The sequence below is a fragment of the Bufo gargarizans genome, chromosome 6 (genome assembly GCF_014858855.1).
Source record: "Bufo gargarizans isolate SCDJY-AF-19 chromosome 6, ASM1485885v1, whole genome shotgun sequence".
Classification (NCBI taxonomy): domain Eukaryota; kingdom Metazoa; phylum Chordata; class Amphibia; order Anura; family Bufonidae; genus Bufo; species Bufo gargarizans.
In genome coordinates, this window is record NC_058085.1 from 4,370,782 (window position 1) to 4,386,356 (window position 15,575).

Genomic DNA, 15,575 nt, shown 5'->3' on the forward strand with positions numbered 1-15,575 from the left:
CCATTGGCTGATTCTCTCACACCCCCTTCTCTCGGGAGCTGAACACAGCAGCAGCAGTAGCTTCCTTTTCAGTTATGAAAACAGGAAGCGCGCCACCCCTGCTGCTGAAGTGCCAGGGACAGCATAGGAATGGAGCCATCACCATGTGCCCAGGTGATGTGACAAGGTGAAGTGTCCTGCAGGCTTCTATCTACTGCTGGGTGGGAGCTCAATGTGGAGCTTTATGAATGGAAAAACTAATAGTGCTTCTGACCCTTATGTTAAAACATAACTTTCATTTGATTGCCTAAAGGAAAAAAATAATTAAAAAAACCTGCTGTTTCTCTAGATGACCTTAAAGTAGTGGCAATAGAGTCTCAAGGGTCTATAAAAACAGCTACACAATTTTTACAGACCTTTGAGACTCTATTAACACTACTATTAACATAAGGTCATCTAGAGAAAAAGCAGTTTTTTTTTAATTCTTTATTTTTCCTTTAGTTGTTTAGGTGTTAGAGCAATTTAATGAAAGTTATGTTTTAACATAAGGGTCATAAACAGAGTTTTGTTTAGCCTCTTGGTTATTAGTTTTTCTATGTAAGATATGTATATTGTACGGGATGGTGCAGGTGTTATACTGTATTATATGGGATGGTGCAGTGGTTTGTATGCTCTTTGATGTGACAATTATCTTAGGTTTTCCTATCACCCACCTTTGATGGCGCTGTACCCAGCTCTGAGCCGATCCCGCTCAGCAGCTGCCAAGGCTTAGAGGGAACACTGGTTCTGTCAACCCTGTGCTGCACTGCTTAGTACCAGAGGGCCAGGAAGCGCTGAAAGCGCTTTACTCACCTCTTCCTGGTCCTCATGTGCTCCACTGTGAAGGCTGCGCAAAGTGTGAGGCCACGCTGTGACCTCACTCTGTGCACGCCCACACAGCAGAGTGCAGCGTCTGGAGCAGGAAAGGTGTTTTTTTTTATTTTATATGGGGGCACTAGGGGCTGATATGAGGCACTGGGGCTCTTATCTGAGGTCTGATTGGAGATAATTTAAATTGGGGTCTGATCTGAGGTCTTATTGGGGTCTTATTGACATTGGGAGTCTGATTGGTGGTCTGACCTGAGGTGTAATGATTTTTTTATTTATTATTATTGTCCCTCTCTAAAACCTAGGTGCGTCTTATGGGCAGGAGCGTCTTATAGAGCGAAAAATACGGTAAGTTTAAAAATGATTTCTTCTCCCTTCATTATATTAATAGTGAAAGTCTGTATGTATGTATACAGAGTGTATTTGTGTAGATATATGTGTGTGTATATAAAATATATATATATATACATACACACGTGCGCGTGCTGCGTCTGTGTTTGTGCTTTAGGGTGCACACCCTAATGCAATAGGCTGCGCACGCCTATGTGGCCATGGCAGATATTAATGTAGCGTCCTATAATGTAAAGGGCTTCAACTCACCCTCCAAAAGAAGCCAAATATTCACTATATTACGCAATGGGGGTTCGGACGTGCTGCTCCTCCAGGAGACACATTTTAGGTTTAACCACTATCCTAACTTAGAATTCTCTCATTACCCACTCCGGTTTCACTGTGGTGGTAATTCTGCATCGTCTGGGGGAGTGAGTATCGGTTTTAAAAGAAGGGTGCCTTTCAAATATGTCACGCACCTACAAGACCCAGATGGGAGATATATTATGGTTAAGGGACATATTGGTCCTCAAATATACACCATCATAAATCTCTACGCGCCTAATACTAAACAGGTTCCTTGGCTGTCGTCCATTGCTCAGACAATTTCCTCCTTTAAGGAAGGTATAGTTATTGTGGGAGGGGACCTCAATATAGCCCTGAATCCTCAATTTGACTCGTCCTCACATAAAACAACTCACTCTAACCGTTCCTTAAAACATGCCGAAAGCATTCTGTGGGATTTGCACTTAATAGATGTGTGGCGAACACTTTACCCCAATACTTTAGACTACACTTTTTACTCCCATGTCCATAATACGTACCATCGTATAGACTACCTTTTCGTGTCTAAAGAAGATCTTCAGCTATGCTCCGAAGCAATAATAGATACCCAATCTATCTTAAGGTATCTTCCCCTACACAAAAACCCAAATGCTTTAATTGGAGGTTAAACAAATCTATCCTGGGAAACTTGGATTCTATAAAGAAAATAGCACTATCTCTGGATGAATACTTCAAAATGAATGCACTACCAGTTCTTTCGCCCCAAACAATATGGGACGCTTATAAACCTTTTATTATGGGGGAATTTATAAGTATTGGTTCACACCTGAAAAAGCTTAGAGAGAAAAACATAAATGAGCTCCTACTAAAGATAAATAAACTAGAGTCAGGCCACAAACGCTCCCTATCTGAATCCCAACTACAAGACCTTTCCAATACTAGAGCGGAATTAAAAGCCTTATTGCAAGCCAAATCAGCCAAATATTACCTCAACTCACAATTTAAATATTATGCCCATGGTGATAAGGCCACAAAATTCATCACAATTAAAAATAGAAGAGCGGATAACTATATACATTAGTTATCCTCCCCTAAAGGAGATCCGGTCTATGCGTCGTGCAAAATAGCTAAGCAATTTAGGGATTTCTCCAAAAATTTATATAATCTCCCCTCCCCCCTTACACCAGCTGTGCATTCCCCCTTAATCTCTGAGTTTTTAGACTCTGCCTCTTGCCCGTCGCTGTCACTAGAACAGAAACAATCTTTGGAGGCTCCATTCACCATGGACGAACTCTCTCTAGCCCTTTCCCAAATGCCCTTAGGTAAGAGCCCAGGCCCAGATGGGCTACCTGCATCCTATTATAAAACTTTTAGAGATCAATTGCTCCCACATCTTCTTTCTGTCTGTAACCAAACCCTCCTAGGCTCTCCCCTATCCAGGGACATGACGATTGCCCATATAGCAGTGATTCCCAAGGAGGGGAAAGACTCAAAATTCAGCGCAAACTACAGACCCATATCCCTCCTAAACTTAGATCTCAAACTTTTGGCTAAACTGTTGGCAAATCGCTTAGCAAATCTCCTCCCTATATTGGTTCATATGGATCAGGTAGGCTTCGTCCGCAATAGAGAAGGCAGAGCTAATACAGTAAGGGTTTTAGACGCTCTCTGTTACACTAGACACACCTCTTCCCCACTGCTACTTCTAAGCACCGACGCTGAAAAAGCGTTCGATCGCATAGACTGGAACTACTTAAGCCTTGTTCTAAAGGCCTTCAGCCTACCTGATCCATATATCGAGGCATTATTTGCTATGTATAAACAGGCCACAGCTCGAGTCATGGTGAATGGAGATCTGTCCTCTCCCTTTCAAATCCATAATGGAACACGTCAAGGCTGCCCCCTCTCCCCCTTATTATTTATACTAGCTTTGGAACCCCTTCTATCCACAATACGCTCGGACGTTGGGATCAAAGGGCTAGACATTGGGGGTCACACCCATAAAATTGCGGCATTTGCCGACGACGTCATGATAATGACTACTAACCCCAAAACTTCCCTCCCTAAAATTCAGGAACACTTGAAGACATATAGTGCCCTCTCCAATTTTAAGATTAACGAGAATAAATCCATCATCCTATGCACAGGTGTTTCTCCCCAACTCAAACTCTCTCTAAAAGTGAACTCTCCCTTTAATTGGTCGTCCCCTACTATAACGTATCTTGGAGTAAAAGTTAGCCCTAATATCTCAGATCTCTTTACATTAAATTATATCCCCTTAAGAGCTTCAATGTTCAACGCCATAGATAAAATCAACAAAGCGGTTTCAACTCTTTCATGGTTCGGTAGGAAAAATCTCCTCACATCTCTCATCATCCCTCGCCTTACGTACCTCCAGCAGGTTCTCCCCATCCCAATAGCCAAATCTTACTACGAGTCCCTTAGACAAAAATTCAGAGCTTTCCTATGGAATGGGAAAAAAGCTAGACTCTCTTACTCCTTCTTGTCCAAATCCTGCACTGTAGGTGGCATAGGTCTCCCAGACCCAGAACTATATGGAAAGTCCATTTTGCTTTCTAGAATTACTGACTGGCTCAGGAATTCAAAAAGCAAATCATGGGTAGCGCTAGAACAATGCATTCTAGGAATGCCAGCTAGAGCTCTATGCCTGGGTTACAGTACCCTGCCCAATATCAACCTTCACAATTTCCCAGTAATAAAAGCCACTCTAGAAGCCTGGAAATGGCTGAACCAGTCCCACTCCTCAGTCCCTTTTCCATCTCCCCTCGTCACAATAAGCGACTTACTGGGCCCAACCTCCACTGGACTACGCCACTGTACCTCTAATCTATCTAGATTATCCACAATACAGATCTCAAATCTCCTCGGATCTCAAGGTATACTACCTTCGACGGATGCCCTGAAAACCCTATTAAGCCCACAAACACGTGACTTCACTCTTATATCTCTCATAAAAACTTTTATCCAAAAAAACAATACGAAGGGTGAATTATTACGCCCGTTAACATGGTTCGAGGCCTTAATCTCTACTCCTAAACCCCCTAGAAAGCTCATCTCATTAATCTATAACAAACTTAAAACAACCCCCTTGATTAGTAAGCCATCATTCATTAGGATGTGGGAAAAAGACACAGGGATCGATATCCCATTTTCACACTTACCTGCTCTTCTGGAGACACCCCATAAATCCTCCAGATGCACCCGAATTCAAGAGAATGGGTACAAAATTCTGTCTCAATGGTACATCACCCCGATCAAATCCTCACGCTTCTCCACTTCTTCCTCTAAATTGTGTTGGAGGTGCCAATAGGAGGAAGGCTCGTTCCTTCATATTTGGTGGCTTTGTTCCCCAATAAATAAATGGTGGTCCGACATCTTTCAGATATCTAATCGTATTTGCGCCACGGCGGTAGGTGCATCTCCTTATGGAGCTTTATAATCATATTTTAATGGGAACACCACTCCCTCCCCTCCACCTCTCTTTAAACTAACTAATAATGGCGGCCCGTCTTTTGATTCCTAAATATTGGTTACAATCCATTGTGCCTACGGTGGAACAGTGGAGACTAAAAGTTGACCAAATATACCGATTCGAAGAAATGGCATCTTGGGAAGCTCGCAATCACCCGACATTTATTAAAAGATGGGCTCCCTGGTCAAAGTACAGGTTTCTCAAGACTTAATCCCCAGCAGGTCCAACGGGTATGAGTCTCTTCTCACCCGTCCTTCTCTGTGACCTCACGGTCCCACGGTTTGGAACCCCTCAGGTGTGACTTTAGGGATTGAGGTGTAAAAACTCTCTAATTTTATAATCTTGTAACCATCATACCCCCAAAAAAGTGTAGTGGGGAATTTACTCTAGGAAACTCTTACGTCCTGATCCCCCCCCCCCTGACTGTAGCTACTCCACTATTCTGGATTGCGTGTCTACCTCCCTTTCTGAGAAACCACTAGTACAACGAGCGCTGAAAGTCTCGCTGTGTCATTCTGTTAACACTATAACATCCTGTGTTCAAATTCCTGTATGCATTGAGCTATCAATATGTATTTTCATTATCCATGCCTTTTTCAGAGGCCTTTATGTCTGATACCGAATGTTACACTATTGTTGCTGTAATTATTATACTATGTACTTATGCACCATTATTGGCGTATTGCTTACATTGTATATTTTCTGTATTTGAAAATAAAATTTTTAAAATATAAAAAAATAAAATAAAAATAAAAATAACTGCAATAGTGCAGTGCGCATATATATATATTTTTTTTACTGTAATACGCCCCTATACGCTTTTAACTGAAATAACTGCAACAGTCTAGTGCGTATATATTTTTCTTTTTTTAATTAAATATGCCCCTATACGGTGTCACCAGAAATAACTGCAGAAGTGATCGAAGAATATATATTTCTTGTTGGAATGAAATAGGCCACGATACGCTTTAACCAAAAAACAATTAAATAGTGCAGATCGTGTATATTTATCTTATTTTACTGAAATACACCACTATACGCTTTCACCAGAAATAACTGCAACAGTGCAGTGCGTACTGTATATATTTTTCTTATTTTACTGAAATATGCCCCTATACACATTCACCAGAAATAACTGCAACAGTGCAGTGCATGTATATTTTAATTTTTTTAATAAAATACGCCACTATACGCTTTTACCATAAATAACTGTAGAAGTGACCTGAGAATATATATTTCTTGTTGGAATGAAATAGGCCACTACACGCTTTAACCAGAAAACTATTAAATAGTGCAGTGCGTATATATTTTTCTTATTTTACTGAAATACGCCTGTCACGGATGATCCGTGAGAATATTGAACCGTCCTCCCAATATTATCAATATTGGTCTTCCTTATTGATCAGTAGGTCTAATAAACAGTAATTATTTCCCTAGGCCCCAGAACCTACAATTTGATTACTCAGAGCGTCTTCTTCTGTGTACCCAGAGAACAAAATAGTCCTTCTGTTCAAGTCAGTCAATAGATGCCCAGCAGATAACGCAATTACAGCTGGCTTCCTCAGGTTGACAAAAGAACTTCCCTTTCTGCAGAAATATCACAGCTAGGTATGAAGACTGCACCTGGGGGGAGCCATTTGGTGTTGCTGCCATAAGGGGTTTGTAAGATAGCTTGCTGCAGACAGGCCGGCACCAAGGTTCCTAGATTGACACATGAATCTGAGATATGATTTTTACCTTTTTAAGAGAGACCTTGCATCTTACGGACGTAAAAATTACATCATCGTGTCACTCAGAATTCACTGGACGTTTACATAGGACAAACATAACTCTAAGAGGTGCCCAGGTAAAGTTATGGTGTTACCCCATCATAGAACTAGTTATAGTAGTCATATTTGGTATCCCTGGACTCCATATTTTGTGGGGAAGGTGAATATGTGCTTGTTACTGGTGTACAGCGCAGACATCCCGCGATATGGCACATGCCATATTTCAGAACTGACATTCACCTCAGGAATACAGCCTGCCCCCAGCAGGCGGACTCTCAATTCCCCGCCTTGATTCTGGGACCCTTTATAACAAAGACCTAGAATCTGCTAAAGGAGTTCTCCACTTTTAACAACACCTGAAGAGGGCCTCAGCCAGAGAACCCGTGGGCTGTAGGCATATTACACTGGACAAAGGCTTCTTGGACTTTATCCCTGCAACGGACTATTTCACCAACGGACATCTTTCCTGCGGAAACTAAGTATTTTCTTTCTTTTCTCTCTTTTTGTTTATTGGACTATACTTTCCTTTATTATTGTGTTAATAATTACTGTGCATCTTGATAATTTGTATTGTATATAGATATATAATAAATGACCTCCAAGTCATTTCTCTAGCCATATGCCTGTTTTCAAACACTGCAAAAACTTACCCTAGCCTCTCCGAAGAGAAAGCTACTCGGTTCTGTTATCTAGATAGTGGGTTCCTTGCTCCCATAAATTGCAAGGTGGTGGCAGTTAAACTACCCTGTGTGTGGTTCCGGTCCGGTCGCGCACACGCTTACTTGTGGTCAATCGGCGGTCCACTCCCTGCGCTTTCAGCCTATCGACTGTACGGACTCAAGTTAGACTGTCGGTGTGCTGAAGGTGGCTGGGAGGCCTGTTTGCGGATTGACCACTAGGGGCGCTGTGACGGTTTTGTGACGTATTGTGCCCGCGGCAGTCGCAGTTCGTCACAACGCCTCTCTACGCTTTCACCAGAAATAACTGCAACAGTGCAGTGCATATATATATATATATATTTATTTTACAGAAATACGCCCTTATATGCTTTCAACAGCAAAACCTGCAACAGTGCAGTGCGTATATATTTTTCTTTTTTTAATGAAATACGTCCCTATACACTTTCACCAGAATTACCTGCAGAAGTGACCGGAGAATATATATTTCTTGTTGGAATGAAATAGGCCACTATACGCTTTAACCAGATAACAATTAAATAGTGCAGTGCGTATATATTTTTCTTATTTTACTGAACTATGCCCCTATACGCCTTCACCAGAAATAACCGCAACAGTGCAGTGCGCATATATTTCTCTTTTTTTCACTGAAATACGCCCATATACGCTTTCAACAGAAATAACTGCAACAGTGCAGTGCGCATATATTTTTCTTATTTTACTGAAATATGCCCCTATATGCTTTCACCAGAATTAACTGCAGAAATGCACTGAGAATATATTTTTCTTTTTTTACTGTAATACGCCCCTACACGCTTTCACCAGAAATAACTGCAGCAGTGCAGCGCCTATATATATATTTTTGTTTGACTGAAATATCCCCCAATATGCTTTGACCAGAAATAACTGCACCAGTGCAGTGCGCATATATTTTTCTTGCTGTACTGTAATACGCCCCTATACGCTTTCAACCAAATTAACTGCAGAAGTGAAATGAGTATATATTTTTCTTGTCGTACTGAATAAGATACTAAGATATAAGCCACTAAAGGCGTTCCAACATAGCACTTGCAGCCCAATAACAAAAAACTGGAATGACAGAGCTGTGTAATGACTATTTGGATCCCCAAATAATTATTCCCTGCACTTGTAAATCACTTTCCTATCAATGTCCCTAGCACCTTCTGACGCCTCTCCCTGCACTAAGATTCTGTGAAATGATTTCTCCCTATCCGTTCCCTACACTTATAAAAAAAATAAAAATAAACATAGAGGTTTTTACAATAGCTATCCCTAGCGCCTTCACACGTCTCTCCCTACACTCTGAATGCTGGAAAATGGCAGAATCTAAAATGGCCATATTTATAGGGCTGTGACATCACAGGGCTGGCTGGCTGACGATTGGCTGCATGCAGGCATGTTAATCTGGGTGATCCCCCCTTCCCAGAGTTCCTTGCCCCATGACCTCAGTCCTCACACATGTAGCCACCAGTAGAGTTGAGCGAACACCTGGATGTTCGGGTTCGAGAAGTTCGGCCGAACATCCCGGAAATGTTCGGGTTCGGGATCCGAACCCGATCCGAACTTCGTCCCGAACCCGAACCCCATTAAAGTCAATGGGGACCCGAACTTTTCGGCACTAAAAAGGCTGTAAAACAGCCCAGGAAAGAGCTAGAGGGCTGCAAAAGGCAGCAACATGTAGGTAAATCCCCTGCAAACAAATGTGGATAGGGAAATGAATTAAAATAAAAATTAAATAAATAAAAATTAACCAAAATCAATTGGAGAGAGGTTCCATAGCAGAGAATCTGGCTTCCCGTCACCCACCACTGGAACAGTCCATTCTCAGATATTTAGGCCCCGGCACCCAGGCAGAGGAGAGAGGTCCCGTAACAGAGAATCTGTCTTCATGTCAGCAGAGAATTAGTCTGCATGTCATAGCAGAGAATGAGGCTTCACGTCAGCCACCACTGCAACAGTCCATTGGCATATATTTAGGCCCAGCACACACACAGGCAGAGGAGAGAGGTCCCGTAACAGAGAATCTGGCTTCATGTCAGCAGAGAATCAGTCTGCATGTCATAGCAGAGAATGAGGCTTCACGTCAGCCACCACTGCAACAGTCCATTGGCATATATTTAGGCCCAGCACACACACAGGCAGAGGAGAGAGGTCCCGTAACAGAGAATCTGTCTTCATGTCAGCAGAGAATCAGTCTGCATGTCATAGCAGAGAATGAGGCTTCACGTCAGCCACCACTGCAACAGTCCATTGGCATATATTTAGGCCCAGCACCCAGGCAGAGGAGGGAGGTCCCGTAACAGAGAATCTGTCTTCATGTCAGCAGAGAATTAGTCTGCATGTCATAGCAGAGAATGAGGCTTCACGTCAGCCACCACTGCAACAGTCCATTGGCATATATTTAGGCCCAGCACCCAGGCAGAGGAGGGAGGTCCCGTAGCAGAGAATCTGTCTTCATGTCAGCAGAGAATTAGTCTGCATGTCATAGCAGAGAATGAGGCTTCACGTCAGCCACCACTGCAACAGTCCATTGGCATATATTTAGGCCCAGCACACACACAGGCAGAGGAGAGAGGTCCCGTAACAGAGAATCTGGCTTCATGTCAGCAGAGAATCAGTCTGCATGTCATAGCAGAGAATGAGGCTTCACGTCAGCCACCACTGCAACAGTCCATTGGCATATATTTAGGCCCAGCACACACACAGGCAGAGGAGAGAGGTCCCGTAACAGAGGATCTGGCTTCATGTCAGCAGAGAATCAGTCTGCATGTCATAGCAGAGAATCAGGCTTCACGTCAGCCACCACTGCAACAGTCCATTGTCATAAATTTAGGCCCAGCACCCAGGCAGAGGAGAGAGGTCCCGTAACAGACAATCTGGCTTCATGTCAGCAGAGAATTAGTCTGCATGTCATAGCAGAGAATGAGGCTTCACGTCAGCCACCACTGCAACAGTCCATTGGCATATATTTAGGCCTAGCACACAGGCAGAGCAGAGAGGTCCCGTAACAGACAATCTGGCTTCATGACAGCAGAGAATCAGTCTGCATGTCATAGCAGAGAATGAGGCTTCACGTCACCCACCACTGCAACAGTCCATTGGCATATATTTAGGCCTAGCACACAGGCAGAGCAGAGAGGTCCCGTAACAGACGATCTGGCTTCATGTCAGCAGAGAATCAGTCTGCATGTCATAGCAGAGAATGAGGCTTCACGTCACCCACCACTGCAACAGTCCATTGGCATATATTTAGGCCTAGCACACAGGCAGAGCAGAGAGGTCCCGTAACAGACAATCTGGCTTCATGTCAGCAGAGAATCAGTCTGCATGTCATAGCAGAGAATCAGGCTTCACGTCAGCCACCACTGCAACAGTCCATTGGCATATATTTAGGCCCAGCACACACACAGGCAGAGGAGAGAGGTCCCGTAACAGAGAATCTGGCTTCATGTCAGCAGAGAATCAGTCTGCATGTCATAGCAGAGAATGAGGCTTCACGTCAGCCACCACTGCAACAGTCCATTGGCATATATTTAGGCCCAGCACACACACAGGCAGAGGAGAGAGGTCCCGTAACAGAGGATCTGGCTTCATGTCAGCAGAGAATCAGTCTGCATGTCATAGCAGAGAATGAGGCTTCACGTCAGCCACCACTGCAACAGTCCATTGGCATATATTTAGGCCTAGCACACAGGCAGAGGAGAGAGGTCCCGTAACAGACAATCTGGCTTCATGTCAGCAGAGAATCAGTCTGCATGTCATAGCAGAGAATGAGGCTTCACGTCACCCACCACTGCAACAGTCCATTGGCATATATTTAGGCCTAGCACACAGGCAGAGCAGAGAGGTCCCGTAACAGACAATCTGGCTTCATGACAGCAGAGAATCAGTCTGCATGTCATAGCAGAGAATGAGGCTTCACGTCACCCACCACTGCAACAGTCCATTGGCATATATTTAGGCCTAGCACACAGGCAGAGCAGAGAGGTCCCGTAACAGACGATCTGGCTTCATGTCAGCAGAGAATCAGTCTGCATGTCATAGCAGAGAATGAGGCTTCACGTCACCCACCACTGCAACAGTCCATTGGCATATATTTAGGCCTAGCACACAGGCAGAGCAGAGAGGTCCCGTAACAGACAATCTGGCTTCATGTCAGCAGAGAATCAGTCTGCATGTCATAGCAGAGAATGAGGCTTCACGTCAGCCACCACTGCAACAGTCCATTGTCATAAATTTAGGCCCAGCACCCAGGCAGAGGAGAGAGGTCCCGTAACAGACAATCTGGCTTCATGTCAGCAGAGAATTAGTCTGCATGTCATAGCAGAGAATCAGGCTTCACGTCAGCCACCACTGCAACAGTCCATTGTCATAAATTTAGGCCCAGCACCCAGGCAGAGGAGAGAGGTCCCGTAACAGACAATCTGGCTTCATGTCAGCAGAGAATTAGTCTGCATGTCATAGCAGAGAATCAGGCTTCATGTCAGCCACCACTGCAACAGTCCATTGGCATATATTTAGGCCTAGCACACAGGCAGAGGAGAGGTTCATTCAACTTTGGGTAGCCTCGCAATATAATGGTAAAATGAAAATAAAAATAGGATTGAATGAGGAAGTGCCCTGGAGTCCAATAATATATGGTTATGGGGAGGTAGTTAATGTCTAATCTGGACAAGGGACGGACAGGTCCTGTGGGATCCATGCCTGGTTCATTTTTATGAACGTCAGCTTGTCCACATTGGCTGTAGACAGGCGGCTGCGTTTGTCTGTAATGACGCCCCCTGCCGTGCTGAATACACGTTCAGACAAAACGCTGGCTGCCGGGCAGGCCAGCACCTCCAAGGCATAAAAGGCTAGCTCTGGCCACGTGGACAATTTAGAGACCCAGAAGTTGAATGGGGCCGAACCATCAGTCAGTACGTGGATTGGTGTGCACACGTACTGTTCCACCATGTTAGTGAAATGTTGCCTCCTGCTAACACGTTGCGTATCAGGTGGTGGTGCAGTTAGCTGTGGCGTGTTGACAAAAGTTTTCCACATCTCTGCCATGCTAACCCTGCCCTCAGAGGAGCTGGCCGTGACACAGCTGCCTTGGCGACCTCTTGCTCCTCCTCTGCCTTGGCCTTGGGCTTCCACTTGTTCCCCTGTGACATTTGGGAATGCTCTCAGTAGCGCGTCTACCAACGTGCGCTTGTACTCGCGCATCTTCCTATCACGCTCCAGTGCAGGAAGTAAGGTGGGCACATTGTCTTTGTAGCGTGGATCCAGCAGGGTGGCAACCCAGTAGTCCGCACAGGTTAAAATGTGGGCAACTCTGCTGTCGTTGCGCAGGCACTGCAGCATGTAGTCGCTCATGTGTGCCAGGCTGCCCAGGGGTAAGGACAAGCTGTCCTCTGTGGGAGGCGTATCGTCATCGTCCTGCCTTTCCCCCCAGCCACGCACCAGTGATGGACCCGAGCTGCGTTGGGTGCCACCCCGCTGTGACCATGCTTCATCCTCATCCTCCTCCACCTCCTCCTCATCCTCGTCCTCCTCGTCCTCCAGTAGTGGGCCCTGGCTGGCCACATTTGTACCTGGCCTCTGCTGTTGCCAAAAACCTCCCTCTGAGTCACTTCGAAGAGACTGGCCTGAAAGTGCTAAAAATGACCCCTCTTCCTCCTCCTCCTCCTCCTCCTGGGCCACCTCCTCTTCCATCATCGCCCTAAGTGTTTTCTCAAGGAGACATAGAAGTGGTATTGTAACGCTGATAACGGTGTCATCGCCACTGGCCATGTTGGTGGAGTACTCGAAACAGCGCAACAGGGCACACAGGTCTCGCATGGAGGCCCAGTCATTGGTGGTGAAGTGGTGCTGTTCTGTAGTGCGACTGACCCGTGCGTGCTGCAGCTGAAACTCCACTATGGCCTGCTGCTGCTCGCACAGTCTGTCCAGCATGTGCAAGGTGGAGTTCCACCTGGTGGGCACGTCGCATATGAGGCGGTGAGCGGGAAGGCCGAAGTTACGCTGTAGCGCAGACAGGCGAGCAGCAGCAGGATGTGAACGCCGGAAGCGCGAACAGACGGCCCGCACTTTATGCAGCAGCTCTGACATGTCGGGGTAGTTGTGAATGAACTTCTGCACCACCAAATTCAGCACATGCGCCAAGCAAGGGATGTGCGTCAAATTGGCTAGTCCCAGAGCTGCAACGAGATTTCGCCCATTATCACACACCACCAGGCCGGGCTTGAGGCTCACCGGCAGCAACCACTCGTCGGTCTGTTGTTCAATACCCCGCCACAACTCCTGTGCGGTGTGGGGCCTGTCCCCCAAACATATGAGTTTCAGAATGGCCTGCTGACATTTACCCCGGGCTGTGCTGAAGTTGGTGGTGAAGGTGTGTGGCTGACTGGATGAGCAGGTGGAAGAAGAGGAGGAGGAAGCCGAGAAGGAGGAGGTGGCAACAGGAGGCAAAGAATGTTGCCCTGCGATCCTTGGCGGCGGAAGGACGTGCGCCAAACAGCTCTCCGCCTGGGGCCCAGCTGCCACTACATTTACCCAGTGTGCAGTTAGGGAGATATAGCGTCCCTGGCCGTGCTTACTGGTCTTACTGCCCACTGCTCCCTCTTTTGCTACGCTGTTGGCTCGGTCTCACCACTGCCTCTTCCTCCGAACTGTGAAAGTCAGTGGCACGACCTTCATTCCATGTGGGGTCTAGGACCTCATCGTCCCCTGCATCGTCTTCCACCCAGTCTTGATCCCTGACCTCCTGTTCAGTCTGCACACTGCAGAAAGACGCAGCAGTTGGCACCTGTGTTTCGTCATCATCAGAGACATGCTGAGGTGGTATTCCCATGTCCTCATCATCAGGAAACATAAGTGGTTGTGCGTCAGTGCATTCTATGTCTTTCACCGCTGGGGAAGGGCTAGGTGGATGCCCTTGGGAAACCCTGCCAGCGGAGTCTTCAAACAGCATAAGAGACTGCTGCATAACTTGAGGCTGAGACAGTTTCCCTGGTATGCATGGGGGTGATGTGACAGACTGATGGGGTTGGTTTTCAGGCGCCATCTGTGCGCTTTCTGCAGAAGACTGGGTGGGAGATAATGTGAACGTGCTGGATCCACTGTCGGCCACCCAATTGACTAATGCCTGTACCTGCTCAGGCCTTACCATCCTTAGAACGGCATTGGGCCCCACCATATATCGCTGTAAATTCTGGCGGCTACTGGGACCTGAGGTAGTTGGTACACTAGGACGTGTGGATGTGGCAGAACGGCCACGTCCTCTGCCAGCACCAGAGGGTCCACTAACACCACCACGACCATGTCCACGTCCGCGTCCCTTACTAGATGTTTTTCTCATTGTTATGGTTCACCACAACAACAAATATATTATTTGGCCCAATGTATTGTATTCAAATTCAGCGGGATATAAATTTGAGGCCTAGTATTTAGGCGCTGGGTGACCGGTATGGATTTAGTGACAGAATTAGACTTGGAAATGCACAGAAGCGTGTGTGTGTGAAGTTATTCTGAATGACCCAATGTGCACCTTGAATATTATATACCCTTTTAGGGATAGATTTCAAATAGCTCTGATATAGCAGAAACCACTAAATTATGAAATTGCTAAATTGGGAATTGTATTTCAACCCAGAACAAAAAATGTGCTTTGACGGACACTAAATAACTTTCCCAGCCACAACAGGACAGCGTTAACGAGAGATTTAGCAGGATATAAATTTGAGGCCTAGTATTTAGGCGCTGGGTGACAGGTATGGGTTTAGTGACAGAATTAGACTTAGAAATACACAGTAGCGGGTGTGTGTGAAGTTATTCTGAATGACCCAATGTGCACCTTGAATATTATATACCCTTTTAGGGATAGATTTCAAATAGCTCTGATATAGCAGAAACCACTAAATTATGAAATTGCTAAATTGGGAATTGTATTTCAACCCAGAACAAAAAATGTGCTTTGACGGACACTAAATAACTTTCCCAGCCACAACAGGACAGCGTTAACGAGAGATTTAGCAGGATATAAATTTGAGGCCTAGTATTTAGGCGCTGGGTGACAGGTATGGGTTTAGTGACAGAATTAGACTTGGAAATACACAGTAGCGGGTGTGTGTGAAGTTATTCTGAATGACCCAATGTGCACCTTGAATATTATAT